General features: G+C 36.7%; 1 long non-coding RNA gene across 1 annotated transcript; it reads right to left on the reverse strand.

Annotated features, from left to right (window-relative positions):
- Nucleotides 1–1053: 1053 nt before the first annotated feature.
- On the reverse strand, nucleotides 1054–15421 carry LOC131567162 (uncharacterized). The gene is made up of 4 exons (XR_009275628.1): nucleotides 15336–15421; nucleotides 2667–2754; nucleotides 1731–1792; nucleotides 1054–1366 (listed from the first exon to the last, which is right to left on the reverse strand). It is a non-coding gene; the product is annotated as an uncharacterized LOC131567162 (long non-coding RNA).
- Between the last annotated feature and the right edge of the window lie 262 nt (nucleotides 15422–15683).

A 15683-nucleotide genomic window follows, 5' to 3' on the forward strand; every position in this document is an offset into this window, starting at 1 on the left:
AACCACATTCCTGAGACTTTAAGCAGCTTCTCAGTCTCATGAAATCAACCAACAGGAGCAAATTCTCCATAATCCCAGCAGCACTGAGCACAGACTGCACACAAAATTTCTCTGTACTGATTGCAGTGTACCCTCCCTACAACAGATCCCTGAGCAGCTCTGGCTGCCACGCTTGGACAAATGCAGGAGGTTTTACCCAGAGCACCAGAGGTCATCAAGGCATATAGATAATTGATAATAGGCAGCTACTAGATAGCAGTATGAACTGATATATACAGGCTGTGCATGACAGAAAAATCCAGCTGTCAGTGAAAGGCATTTCCCAGGAAACAATCATTCCATCTTCATCTTTGTGAAGATATTTTCATCTCCACAAAGGAAACACACAAAAAAAAACCCCTCAGAACTCTCTTTATAACATATTATGGTATCTTCCCTTAGAACTGACTTCTCCATATTCCACTACATGTCTCGTTCCCTTAAGTGGTCAGTATCTATTCATCTCTCCCAGCTTCTCTTTTTCTTGTTTTCCATCTCTGTTTTTCTCTCCATTCAGCTCCTTTCACCCTTCCAATGTTTTTTCTCCTTCCTATGTAACAATACCTATTTCTTACAGAGATGGTTTAGCCGGTGCATAATTTTGTAAATTCTGAATAATTGTTCTTAACATATATTTTGTTTTGAAAACTGCTACCACTATTTTGACACCTGGAAGACACTTCGGCTCATGTCCAAGAAAATTTTCTTCTTCAAGAATATTAACAAGTCTACTAAAAAACACTGTCCTGTCTACAGATCCTTAGAAAGTCCTGTCAAAGGGTAAAATAGTCTCATGATCAGTTTTCCTAAATAGTTAAATTTCCTATTTAAATTTTCCAAATGCTTTTCATAATATACATCTTATGAAGTTATCATTTTTCTTCCTTATGCTGTGTAATCTATTCATTATGAAGTCGCAAAGAGACTACATTCAAATTTTTGCTGATGACATGAAGTTATTCAATATATTAAAGATGGGAAATTATTATGAAGAAGAACTTGATTCTGAAGAACTGGGCAATAAAACAATATATGAAATTCCATGTAGATAAACAAAAATATATGCACATTTGTAAAAACATCACAGACTCTTCATGGAATATTGGCTCTGATCTGATGCTATTGTGGGACTGGAACATATATGTGGGTTGAGAAATATTATTCAATAGTTGTCAAGATAGGAAATTAAATGTCAGGAACAATTAAGAAAGTAACAGAGAACAACGCAGAAAGCATTATTAGGCTGTGGTGTAAATCCATGGTGCACCACTTTCTGAGATCCTGTGCGTAGAATTAATGTCTCTCCATTAAAAACTGTACCTGCAATCTGAAAGGAAAATTAAATTGGTGTAAACAGCAAGGATTTGGAAGGGCTTCTGTATGCAGAATGAAGGACAAGATTAACTTCTGGCCAGAGGGATGACAGAGACAAGAATGGTGTGGTTATAAAGTCATGTGTGACATGGAAAAGGTGAGCAGTCAAAAGCTCACTCTATCTGCTGGCATAAGAACCAGGGACAGCAAATATGCCTTTCAACAGCATAAAAGACAAAGGGAAGAGCTCTTCTTTTGCAGGCAATGTACAGCTGTGAAACTCCTTCCCTGAAGAAATTGAAGGTGAAAAATACTGACATTTTCTGTATAAAGGATAGTAGAAAAATCCATTGAGGGATATGGAAAATAGAAATTACCTCCATTCCAATAACCTCAGTGTCACTGCATGCTGAGTGCCAGGAGAACAATTTGGGGAAGCCTGCTGACAGAAACAGGATATTGATCTAAATGAATCTTCTACATGAATCCATGCAGATAATCAATAGATTTTTCTGGGCCTGAATCACTAAAAAATTCCTAAGGAATGTCTCTGCTGTCCCACAATTGATAGGAGTTGGATGACTTCTTTATCAGAAATAACTCAGAACAACTATCCTCTGGACAAGTTGCTTGCCAAGGTGACCTTTTTTAAAGATACAGTCCCCTTTGATGGAAAACATTCCAGATTAACCAGAATGATCATATACCTTCACTGGTAAGGCCCTGAAACTGACAGCCTTTGGGCTGGTAGTTTTATACTGTCTGACTAAATCTCCAGCAGTCTAAATCTCTGAGGAGTTTTAGCCCAAAGTTTTTGAAAAAAGAGATAGCAGAGTTGTGTTGCCTTCTAGCAAAATACATATACACAAACCAGATGCAGCATGTTTAAAGAGTTTCCTCAAAATAACACTAGCCAAGGCATGCCTAACACCTTTAAAAATTATGCACAAGCTACAGGGAGGCCATGTCATCTTGCTGTTCAGAATGTTTGCCATGTCTCAAAAGGACAAAATGTCCCATGTGCATTTTAATTGATTAAACAGTCCATAATAGCTTCAAATTAAAATTCTCAACTTTCATTAATTCTTGAAATTATTAATGCTATTCATGGGCTCAAAAATATTATTCTACCAAAAAAACCCTGACTTGTGAGCTCATCTAAATTAAAACACACTGTTTGCATTATTCATGTTGAGAATTTCATTTTATTTCAGTGGGATTATTCATTACAGGAAAGATTGTAAGTACAATCACTGGACTCCAACTGCAGTTACCATTCCCCAGTCTGAGCCTATTCCTGTCCCCCTGCTTACCTACTCATGGGTCTTTACTATGATAGCTGAAAACCTCCTTCTTTGTTACTTGTTAATATTGTCAGATATCTGGTGAAAGATGTCATACCTAAAAACAAAAATTAAAAAGATACAAATTAAAAGATACAATCAATTTTCAATGTTTTGTCTTCTGAAAATGTTAGGCATCCTGGTAGCACACATTTGTCACAGACACATTTTATGAAAAATCCTTTTGCCAGGATTTTTTTTCTCCTGAGAGCTGAGAGGCCTCAGAAACAAAATGTAAACAATGATTATCTGCTGCTGTGGAATGCAACAGGTGCATCTGTGATTGGTCTCATGTGGTTGTTTTTAATTAATGTCCAATCACAGCCCAGCTGTCCTGGACTCTCGGTCAGTCACAAGATTTTATTATCATTCCTTCCTTTCCTTGCTAGCCTTCTGATGAAATTCTTTCTTCTATTCTTTTATTATAGTTTTAATATATCATTTTCTTTTAATATAATGTATACCATAAAATAATAAATCAGCCTTCTGAAACACAGAGTCAGATCCTTGTCTTTTCCCTCTTCCTGGGACCCCACCACACACATTCAGACTATCAAGGCTGGAACTATTTTCTTTAGGAGTGTATTCAACAAGTCTTTAACTAATTTATGTAATCTAAATCTCTGTCACACTGTGGCCACAATTTAAGCAGGTCTTCTTTCTTGAGGTGTCCTACAACATCCATTGTCTCCATCTCTTTTCCTCTTTTCTCCTTAAATGTTGCCCTTTCTCAGGAAGATGTCAGTGACAAGATATCAGAAGCAGGAAAACATTGTTAGAGAATCAAGATATAAATGCTGCAGTGTCACATACAGCTAGATATTTTCAGAGACCATCTGTAGTACTCCCTAACACAGGGAAAAATACAGTCCCTATGTACTTCCACCCATCGTGGCTGCCCCACCTTAGGACCACATTAAGTTCTTGGTCAGTGCACTCTGAATATGTCCATTAGCACTGAAGCTGCATACTTGAGAAGCTGAGAATCGGGTCTCCAACACTCATCCCTAATTCCACTTCAGCCATCTCTTTTCAGTTCATGGCAGGGTTCACCTTTTATTTCTTGGCTTCTGATCAAAACTAGCTAATTACCAAAGCAGCATGAAGCTTGGATGAGTGGCAGATAACACCCCATGAGTAAATAAAAAGCTACATTTTGAAAGGATAAAACAATAAAGATGTTTCAACAAGAAGATAAACAGCAGGCCTCCAGCAGGGAGTGTTAAAAGGCTCCCAGAACATCACACCAGAATTGCTTTTTGTCATCTGGCTTCACAACAAGTGACAATCCCAGCTCAGGGTATTTGACTGACTCTAGCTCAGGCATTCAACTTGTGAACCAACTGATATTCTGAGAATGCCACAAGAGAAGGAGACAGGTAACAGATTACTACCAGAATTGTTTGAAAAATAGTTGTAACTTTTCTGGAGGCAGCTGGAGAAAGGCGGCATGGAGCAGAATTAAGTGTTCAGTGCACTTTCTCTTTGTAGCTACTTGTATGTGGGTAAGGAATAAATTTGAATTAACTAACACAGTCAAACAGCAAACACTCTCATACCTAAACCTGCATACAGAAATAAGGCAATGTTATTTCTGCATATAGAAGCATTATATCCATTAAGTAGAGCTTTTTGTATACTAAGTTAAAGCATGTTTAGTAATTGTAATTAAAGTTTTTATTTGTCTGGAACAGTGATATTATGAGGAGTTTCTTCATGGTGATTTTATTGCTACTTATGTCTTGTAATAGGCAAAATAAACTGAATTTACTAATTCAAGATGGCAAAGTCACCACAAGTTACATGTTGCTACTCCATTCAAAGCCATATTTGCAAAACTGTCCTCTTCCTACTTAGTTATATGACAAAGATTAAATTTCAAATAAATTATTAAATCCAAAACCAAGTTCTACCATTACAGTCTGCTTATTTATCTAACATTGTATCCTTAATTGTCTGCTGTTTCATAATGCCTGTAAAAATATGGGTCCCTTCCAATTCCAGATATTCTCTGATTCTATGAAAAGTTTTCTGTGCTATTTTGTGAATGGAATTTAATACAGAAATAAGTTTCTATATGTCTTCTTATTTGTCTTGATAAACATAAATAATTATTTGGTCTGACATTAAATTTATCAGCTACACCATAATGAGTATTTTGTGGCTTGAAGGCCAGTCTTCTCTGTCAAATTGTAATACTATCAGGCAATCTATATTGGTTCATTATATTGTATTAATTACATTTATCATATAATCACAGCATATTAAATCATGCAGTGGGCTAGTAATCAAATTAAATCACAGTACAGATTCCATATTGGAAGATTATTTTCTGATTTTTAAAGTGTGTTACAGGAAAACCACAGATCTTAAAATATAGGGCCAAATTCAGCTCTGGAGAAATAAACACTCTTTAGAAGCCTGGTGGTTTACTCAAAGCAATATTAAATTTCTATTTAACTTGCATCTTCATGAATACACAGAATTATTTTGATGCTTCACAGAGGATTGTCAGTAGTGCTTCAAACACAAATGTGAAATGTGAGATTGAGGCAAAAGAAAACAATAGGAAAGAGGAAGTATCTCATGAAAGTAATAAAAAATGTTATGTTGGTATACAGCTATAATTTATAGCTGTGTACACAGGACTGGGGAAGAAAACTCAATTAGATTTCTTCATGTTTATGGTAACTCTGGAAAAAAAAATTATAGGTTGCTGCAGTATCACAGAGCCCATTTGCTATCAACCGAAGACGTTCTGTTTTGAGGACCACCTAAGTGCTCATATTTGCTTTTCCAAGTGCTTTAAAATGTTAAGTTGCATTGGTTCAACATATAAATACAGAAATAATTTTGCTTAAGTACTTCGTTGTTCTAAAGAGAGAAGAAATACACTGGATTAATCACTTCATCCAGCCTTAAGAGCAGGTCAAATCCAAAACTGCATTTGATAAGAAGTCTCAGTGTTTATTTCACGTTCTCTGTATAATGCCAGCATGCCAACAGAAGTTAAAAAAAACACATTACATGTCTCATATTTGATTTTGAAATTGCAGTAATCATTTACTTGTTAGGAGCTAAATATTATTCTTTGTCCAAAGTATCAGACTGCTAAATCTTAGGCAGTCCTCATGCTGCTTCATAGGTTTTTTTCCCAACCTTTAGTCAAAGGCCTTGGGTGAAGTATTCTGTATATCAAATTGTTCCTTTTCACTAACAAGAGAAAGCTGTCAGAAAATGGCTTCTGCACCTTGTATTACCTGAGCATAAAATGCATTTTTTTAAGAGATGTCAAGTCCAAGGATGAGGAACCTCTCAAAAGAAGCTCACTTAGATAAGGAGGAAATCTTTACTCTAATTGGAATTCCTGCTACTCTATCAGCTGCAACATCTTAATGTTGCCATCCAGACACTGCTAAAGCAGACATCAAAGAGAACCAAACTGAAAACAGAAGAAAGGAATGAGAAAAAGTAGAGGCTGAGGTATGAGTATGCATCAGATACATATTGTTTTATACCAACTGGACGCACCACCATTTCTAAAAATGATGGGATTTGTATGTCAATGTAGTTCTGAATGCAAATATACACAGGCTAAGATTTCATTTCCGTTTCTCAATATTTTCCTTTCAAACAAACAAATTTCAGGTAAATCTTTTTACAGATTTTGAATAAAATACCTGTTAACATCATGTGCCTAGATTCATGTGGTGTCTTGGATTGAAAGAAGTATTATTTTATTTGCACATAGTGAACCATTAAATCACAACTTAATTTAAAAGATACACTGTTTTTTAAAATTGCAGAGTACGGATCATTTAGAGTAAGGTGAACAAACAAATTTACCCTGCCTATAGAAAAACGCAACACAATTTTACACTATTTTGCTTCTCTGCATAGTCACTGATCATTGTCAGTGAGTTAGAATAAAATTTGAAGCAACAATTTAAATCAAGTCAACTATTCCACCCTCTGTCCAAAAAACTCAGTAACCTGATCTATGTTCTCATAATTATACCATTCAATTTTATTATCTTTTCTTACATTAGTTCCAGAAGACCAAAGAGGGTTTTGGAAGTCCTAAATAAGATTTAGCATATAATACAAGACTTTCTTTTTAAAAGTTGGAGTCCTTATTTCACCTTCCAAGTGTGAAGTTTTGACTCAAAAACCTCACAATAGTCATTAGATCATAATTAATTTTCTTTCTTTTCCAGTAAAGCTCCCATTAGATCTGTTCAAGGCTTAATCAACATGTCTGTTCACCTTTTCCAAACTCAAAGACTTCTGAAAGGTTATCAATAGTATTTTCAAGAGTATATACAATAGAAAAAACTTATGTGAATTATAATAACTTCTTAATAATAGGCTTAAAAACCATGACAACAATCTTAGTTCTCCATAATGCACTCTTTAGAATTCACAGATTTACTCTACCATCATTCAACTCTCTTCTAATAGCTGCTAACAACCTGTTTTTCCAAACCTGGTGCCAATTCTACATCTATAAATCACCAACCCAACCAAGACTCACTTCATCACTGGAAATAGTCTACATGCCATAGGAAGCCAAGTGTAGAGTCAGTTCTTTGGGAGTGTCTTACTGCAATCACTAAAACTTCAGCTGCTTCTTGTGATGGTTCCTGCCCGATTCAAGATAGCAAAATCAAACACCTAGGCAGGCAATAGAATTTTGTTACTGCAGTCCCACTCTTCCCCTTAAGAAGTATTTGCAGTCCCCTCGTGAGACTGCTAAGAACAAAATTCTTTCTTCCTACAGTATCTTCCATTATTCAAAACTTCCTTGCCTGATTACAACTTTATGTTTATCCTCAAAGCAAATCCTAATGCAACTGGTGTACACAATCTTGTACCGTAATACAGTACACAAATGTTTCCATTTCTTTTTTCTGTCTTTTTATTTCCAATATTGTTCACAATGATTTCTCAATTGACAAGTCTAAAAATTCTGATATCCACTCCAACAAATCTATGCTTCACAGTCTTCAAAGAAAATTAATATAGTCTTTAAGTTATTTTTCAGAAATATAATTTTTAATAAACATTCAAATTGAAACTTCTTTAGGTAAATTAACCTGCTGAGCCTTTTTCTATGCATTTTTTGCCTTCAGGAATGTGCTCCAGAGCAGCTTGTGTAGAAAACACTTTTCCTATTCTCTATTCTTTTTAATGTACATTTTTCCAAAATAAATACTTTACTTCATAAATTAAATCAGACTAGATATTTCAACTAAGAATATAATGGTCTGAGAAGTTATGAGAAAGAAACAATGGGGTCAAAGCAGAAAATGCAAACTCACATGTAAACAAAAGCTCTCTGCTGTGATGTTGCATTAGAGCAAAAATTGTTGTGTATTTCTACTGTGACCAGTGCTGCACTTTCTGCCACTATTGTTTTTTCAGCAATTAAGCATTATGAATTCAAAAACTCTCTCTCTCACTGTCTGGAAAGCTGCGGTGCAATCTCATTTTAAAATAAATTTTAGAACTCCCAGTACTGCAGTTGGCCTATTCATTACAGTTTAATATCAATGATGGTAACACAATCAGTGGAAATTATTGGTACTACTTAAACATTACATTTCTCTTTAGAATTTTCTTTAATATAGTTGAGTACAGCACAAAAAAAAAAAAAATCCTTAAGAAATACCGCTTCATTGAACACATTGCTGTAATAGAGGCTTCTAAGGAGGTTTAGCAGCCTATCTTCAATTTAAGGCATAAGAACTTGGAACTCTATATTTATGAAGCATCACTGCCAGAGAAGCTAGGATCAGTTTAACTAGAGCTTCTTGCCTCACAATTAATTTAAAAATCCTTTCATTCATTAAGCCTTCAAGTCAAAGGAATAATAGAAAAGCATATTAAGTAATAATTTTAGTGTAAAAATTATTAAATTCCTTCATTTTAGTCTGGACCACTAGCTAGAGAGCTGGAAAAAGTCATTAATTGGAAAGTATAGCTTCAGCTTCAGTGATTACAGAACTGTGTTATACAGCTTATCCTCTCTAGCACAGATATTTCTGACTCAAAAGCAGAAACTTTAGAAAAAATGCATGTATGAAATATCTTTCAGAAAAAAAAAGCATGTTGTGTGTGCAATTCCACATAATGTTCATGTCAGCAATTCACTGGTTCAAAGGGATGCTTGTGAGAAGCTCTGAAGCTAAGCCTAATAAAATACATTTAATTTAAATCTTTCTAGGTTCCCAAATTCACAATACCACATTTCCATAGGGCTGTCATGAGAAAAGGTTGAGTTAATGAAAAACTGACTGGTAAATAAAAGCAACAAAATATGTTTCCTAATTACTAAAGGAATCATCATGTACCCACATGTATACATTTTGCAGTGCATTCATAAAAGTGATTATTAGTTTTTGACAGAGACCACTTGCATAAGAGTTGTTATGCAATGATTAATTGGAATTTTTCAGGGAAAATTGCAGAAAATCCAGAATTTATTACTGCACTTCAGGACAGGTGGACTGTTCAGAAAAGAAGGGGAAAATCCATTTTGCCTGGAGACATCCAAATGTCTGTTCACTAACAGAAGATTTTTAGAGTGCAGTGAGCAACAGATACAGATTGCTTCAAAGGAGCAAGGAGCAGGCACGCCATGGGGCTTCCAAAGGGGTGGAAGGATGGAATTCCTGCAAAGTGACAGACTGTCCTCTGCTGCCACCTAGAAAGACACTTGTTTAAGAGTTTTAAAACAAATCCAGGACATAAGATATTTCCTGCAAAGGCAATATAGACCGAGATTTGTCCACGATGCCCAAATTTTTGGTCATCTTTATGTGACTTTGTGCTTTCTCTCTTTTAGAAAATCCCATGCTGTGTTGCTGGGTTCTAAAACCTCTTTAGTGTTTTGATGTGTGCACAGTAAGGGATGAGTTTAGAGAACTTAGTTTGAAGTGCTGTCACAAAACCACTGAACACAAATCTCACATTATTTTTCTGAATATCTTCCCTCAAATATCTCATTTATTGTCTACGGGATCACATGATTATCAGCCTTTTAGGTCTCTAGTTCTCCACCGTGTCCTTCCCCCAAAGTTTGTGATGAATTACACTGTTAGAAGGCCAAGAGAATATTTCATCCACATCTAAGAAATTAAAACCCCTTCCAACATCACTATAACAAACTCAGTAATTCTCTTACAAAAGGCAAATCTTTGAAGAGCTAAGGTACCCCAGGGAAGTGCTGGGGAGATCAGAGGCACTGGTGTGTCCTGGGTTAACTGCTAAGCGACAGTTCTGCAGACACATTTCTGATAATGGAAAAACAAAGTCACAAAGTGATCTGTAGGAGAAAAGCAAAAAAAAAAAAAAAGAAGAAAAAAAAGAAAAAAGGATAAAATCCTCCTTGAACTCAAAGTTAGCAGTTGCAGATTTGAAAGGGGAACTTCCCACGCCTGGTGCCAATTACTGTTACATCAAGCAAGGGACACCTCTGCATAGTTAAAAGACATATTCAGTATTTGATTGTACAGGATACTGAGTAAAATGATTCAGCTTTGAAGTTAAAATCTACTCTTCCTCCCTTCCCTGATCCTCAATCCAGGTGATGCCACAGCCTACAGCTCCTAAAATGACCAGGATCAGGATGAAAAGAGTCTTCCAACCTTTTCCTGTGCCCCTTCAGGACCTGAGAAGACCATCAGCTCCTACAAAATGCCGCATTAGCAGAGGAAGAGTTCTCAGGATGGAAGCATTACTACTGCCTGCACATAGGGGAGGCAGGGGCAAGCACTTGGTAGGGCTCACAGCATTGCCAGGAATGGCCCATGATGGGCAGGGACACAGCACTGACACCAACCTGCCTCTGTGCTCCTTCCCCAGTGTTTCACCTCCCCATCACAGCTCCTGCCCTCTCACCCCCTCTCCAGGCCTCAGCTGCTGCAAGAATGTATTCACAACTCACGAAAGACGACCCCAGTACAGTGTTGTGCTCAACAAGCCTTGAGAAAACTCACAAGTTCTTGCTGAACCCTTCCTAATTCTTTTTTTTATTTATATTGCTGGTTACTTCCAAGTGCTGATTATTTTTTTGAATTCATAAATATAAGAATTATTATAAAAAGGTGGGCATTTCATCCCAGCTCTTAGTTTTTATCATTTCTCATTAAAAAAAAAAAAAAAAACCCAAAAAAACAAAACAAAGAAGGAAACTAGTGAATATTAAGCAAAACCTAACTGCTAAGTGGTGGAAAAGGCAACCATTTTGAGAATAAAATTATTAGGCAAACAGTGTTCATGAGTTGACACTGACACAAATTCAAAAGATAATGCATGCATTTATTTGGCACCCAGCAGTAAGAAGCTAACAGGGGCAGACACATAGCAAAGATCAGTTCATGGATAATTTCATTACAAGGTGTCCTTCAAAAAGATAAAATGAAATTTACATTTATATCTTTACTAATCTAATCAAGGCAGATAGTACAGAATTAAAAATCTGACTTAGGCCAAGAAGTGAGTCTATGTAAATAACCATATTTGAACAAAATATCTGCAAGGTTGGCACTCTTCTTATTAAGTTCTTTTTTCTTCTTAGAAAAACAGAAATCATGTAACAGACATTTTTGCATCTTTTGCATCCCCTGTGTGCCAGGGAGGAATAGAAGGGTGGACACTTCAGGAAGGGCCAGGGTGATCATGATTTCCTAATGGGAACTTGGAGGCAAAAGCTGCAGTTTTCTCTACTGGCAACCCCAGCAACTACCAAAACTAATATAATGAATGCTTATAACAAATTTTATTTAACAGATTCTCATATGTTCTGCCATTATCTCAACCTTTCTTGCCCCATGTCGGTTGCTAAAAAAGACAGTTTATGTTTATGCCAGTGGGATGATAACCACAACACAACCTCTCGCTTGCTGAGCTTCTTCCTACCACCTCCACCTGCCCTTCCAGGAGAATGGGAGAGAAAACTGGGGGAAAAAAGTAAAATTTGTGGCTTGGGATGAAGATAATTTAGTAGGAGAGAAAAGGAAGATGGAAAATAAACACTATTTAAGAAAGGATGTTCATTAAAACTAATTACAAAAATGCTTAACTTCAAGTAATCTAACTAGAGTGAATATTTCATTAATAGCACTGAGACAAATATTTTAGTGGGCTCAAGGAAGAATGAAAATAATTTCTGTTAACACCCAAGTGTGCATTAATAGATTCATTTTATGTTGGTCATATTCAAGCTGAGATTGCAATCCAAGTGGGTATGCCCATAAGCATTAGATGCTAAAAATCTAACAAAGTGTACTACCACAGTGTCCTATACAAAAATCATACAGCCATCATGCTCTTTAACTAGCCAAAAGTCAGTTTTATGGAGAACCAGGCATGATATTTTTTAAAAAAAGTAGTGTTTTTTTCACATACTGGAAAATATTGATCCATCAGAAATAGTGCAGCAGTTAATAATTGCACAGTTCAGGGTTTAGATCATTCATCTAAGTCAAAACTGAATTAGATCAGACCCTCTGCTTTGGTTAATAATATACTGAATATTAAAATAAAAATTAGAAAACCCCAAAAATAAAAATAGGAAGTCATACAAGACAAAACAAAGTAAGCAGCCTTGGCTGCCCGATACTGACATGACTGAGTCCTCTTCATGAGAAGAATACCTAGATCATAGACTAAAGGTCAAATTTGGCAAAACAGAAATCCAATTCAACAGATCACATTCCAGCTGAGATTTATCTTCTGAAGCTCATCAGGTCTTCTGCACTGTCTCACTCATTGTTGCAGTCCTTGCTAGGTTTTGGCTCCGCCTACTCCACAGTGGGACAATCCTTGAAACTTCAGTAAAGCTATATAAAATGGTAAAAATTATTTCTTTTGCAGCACTAGTTCCAAAGATGTTCTTATAATCCCATCAAGAATTAGTAAACCTTAAAATGGATTAGGTAAATCATATTTTATGCTACCCGTTATCAAGACATGATTTTGGCAGCATTCACATAAGAGCAGCTTGATACATTTTCTCCACTGAAATGGAGAGACCCTCCATATCAATAAACTACCCACTTGCAAATCATACAAATTTATTTTCTGTCAGAGAATGTGTCACTAGGGATTGAAAAATTAAATTTAATTCCACTTTCCTCATAAAAAGGACCAAAAGGTGCTTTAATATGTCCCTTGGTTACTTAAAAATTTATTAGTTTTGAGAGGGAATGCTTATTGAAATTAATATTTTAAGCTGTCAAAGATCAAGATGCTAAAAACAAAACAAAAAAAAAAAAAACAAAATCCACAGAAAAGACCCACATAAAAAGCCTCAAATTTTAGGCTTTGGTTTTGAATTGTTACTACATCTCTGAGCAGCTGCTATGTTGACTCGCTGTTTTCTCATCACACATACTTCTTTTAAAAAGTCCTAAGGACATGGCAGAAAGTAATGGCTTCAGAGAGGTATTTTAACCAAAACCAGAATCCCTGCAATTCTCAAAAGCACAAAATTCTGCATCATTTACTTGAACCCCAGTTTTATCCTGTGAAGATATTAATACAGTGGTTGATTAATATGAAAGGGTTTATCAAAATGGTAGGTCAGTGCAGTTTTAGTGTTTGAAAAAAATAGGGTTGTGTTTGATGATTTGACAGCTGTCAAAGGCAGGAGAATAAAGATTATTGTGTTTAATATGGTAAAGTGATTAATTTCTTTATGCTTGTATAATATAATGGTTTCTTATATTTTGCTTTTCTGGGTGGTCTACATCACAATAATTTGACCACTACTAACCTTTTTCTAGCTACAACCTTGACAAGGGTAATAAGTCACTTATCAGTTTAAATCCCATCATTCTCTAATACACTTTTTTTTAATAAAACCTGGCATTTACTTTAAAGAAACTTATCTTTACTATCACAAAATAAAGAAAAATATCTTTAAAGAAAAATATCTTTACTATCACAAAACAGTTTCCTGCTTGTGGTCATGAACTTCCTGAGACAGCAGGAAGAGACAAAAAAAATGACAAAAAAAGACAAAATTGATGATAAAATCCCCCCCTTATTTTAAAAACATCATTGTTATTCCAACGTATGTGAGAGATTTGCTTTTCTCATTTGTATTTTTCCATGGCAGATTCTTAAACTAAAACATCAGAGGATGAACTGGCCTTAGAGAGCAGTGCTTGAGAGATTCCTTTTGTGAAATCTTTCCTTTTCTCCCATCTTTCCAGAAACATTCCCATTATCTCCACTTTCAGTCTCATTTATCAGAAAATATTCTACCTTGTTTCTGAGACAAGTCTTGAAAACCTCCAGGGATGGAGATTCTGTCACACTTCTCTGTGTGCTCTTGGAAGAAATGTCCAATCTAAGTCATTGAACTTTCAGCTTGGGGTCGTTGTCCCTTACGTTGCCTGCCACAATCAAGAAGAGCATGCTTGCAAGTCCCCTTCAAGCAGTTTTAGGCTGCTGTGAGTTTATTTACCATTTAACCTCTTGTTTTCCAAACTAAACAAGCCCAGCTCTGTTAATCACTCCTCACAACTCGTGTGCTCTGGGCCCTGACTCTCCAGTGCTCTGCTGGACCCTCTGCAGCTTGCTGGCATCCTCTTGAAAGGGGCTGTCAAGTCCCAAACCCTCCCACTCCAAGCCACTCTGCAGGAGGTGACCTGTTCAGAAGGGACTAAAGAAAACCTTCTAAATGTGCCTGACACCACATGCTCAGTCACTGCTTACTGAAGAAATGCAGCTTTGGGGTTAGGCAGAATAGATTTCAGGACATGAAAGACACAAAATTAAGTATATATACAACAGACACAAGGAAAACACAGAGAAGATTATAAAAAAGGGGCCTATAAGAACAGGGACAAAGGAAAAACAAATAACCAGGAATTTCTCCAGTGTACCACTGATTAAGCCCCCCAAAAATTTCTTTCCCTTTGGCAGAGTGAAGGCACCGTATTTTGAGGAGCCATTTGTTACATTTCATGACTGCAGTCTCAGCAATCTTATTTTCCTCTCCCGCAAAATTTGGATTAGCAAACAAGATTTTTAAAAAGCATCATATGTCTGTGTGAATTCTGCTCCATCTTTTTGGATGACCAGGTAATTGATACTGCAGGGCTGAGTCAGCACAGACTCAGTGCTGCACCAGGAATCCTCTTTTAGTATTCAGCATGAAAACCCCCAGTCTGCTAGGGCTGCAGAAGCTGCTGGGCCTTCAGGTGCCTCTGCTTCTTGCCTTCCTGCTCCTACCTGAGAACCAAAAAATCACCAAAGGCCCATCACTGGGTTTCATTTTTCTGCAGCAGCAGGCTAAATGTCATTATGATTCCAATATGTGGCATTCCCAGACACTGGAATGTTGTTTTTATATTTCTAGAGTCTCCGCTCTCAGGCTGCCACAGCTCTCAGCTGTCCTATCTACTATCACATCAGGGTCACTACTGGTTTTTATTAGATTTCTAGAGTCCCATACCTTCTCCCCACATTTTCTTATGGCTGTCTTATCCCTGGCAACTCTCAGGCTGCCTTTTCTTCCAAGCTCCTGGCTCAAAGGCCATGCTTCTCCACAGGTCTTGGCTGCCTTATCTCTGCCATCACATCAGGGTCACCAATTTTTGTATTCCTATTTCTAGAGTCCCATACCTTCTCTCGGTCTTTTCTTATGGCTGAAGATCTTCACAGCACAGACTCCTTCTCCTACATATGGTTCCTTTTTAGTCAGGGCTCCCTCCAGGCTCTCCCTGACCAGCCAACCCACTCCCTTTTATCCCAGTTATCTTCACTAGCTACAGCTGCAGCCCAATTAAGGACATCACAGCTGCAGCCCATTTAAAACAATTAGGATCGGGGCAAGGCCACTTATACAATACAGATATTTTACTAGGACTCCTACTATACTGGGAGGCTTCCTGAAGTCCTGCATCCTGTTGAGGAATGTTTTGTGCTGTGGACATTAAACTTTCCTTGGGAACTGTAGTCTAGCTAAAGACA

Source organism: Ammospiza caudacuta, chromosome 1, assembly GCF_027887145.1.
Source record: "Ammospiza caudacuta isolate bAmmCau1 chromosome 1, bAmmCau1.pri, whole genome shotgun sequence".
In the NCBI taxonomy this organism is placed as follows: Eukaryota; Metazoa; Chordata; class Aves; order Passeriformes; family Passerellidae; genus Ammospiza; species Ammospiza caudacuta.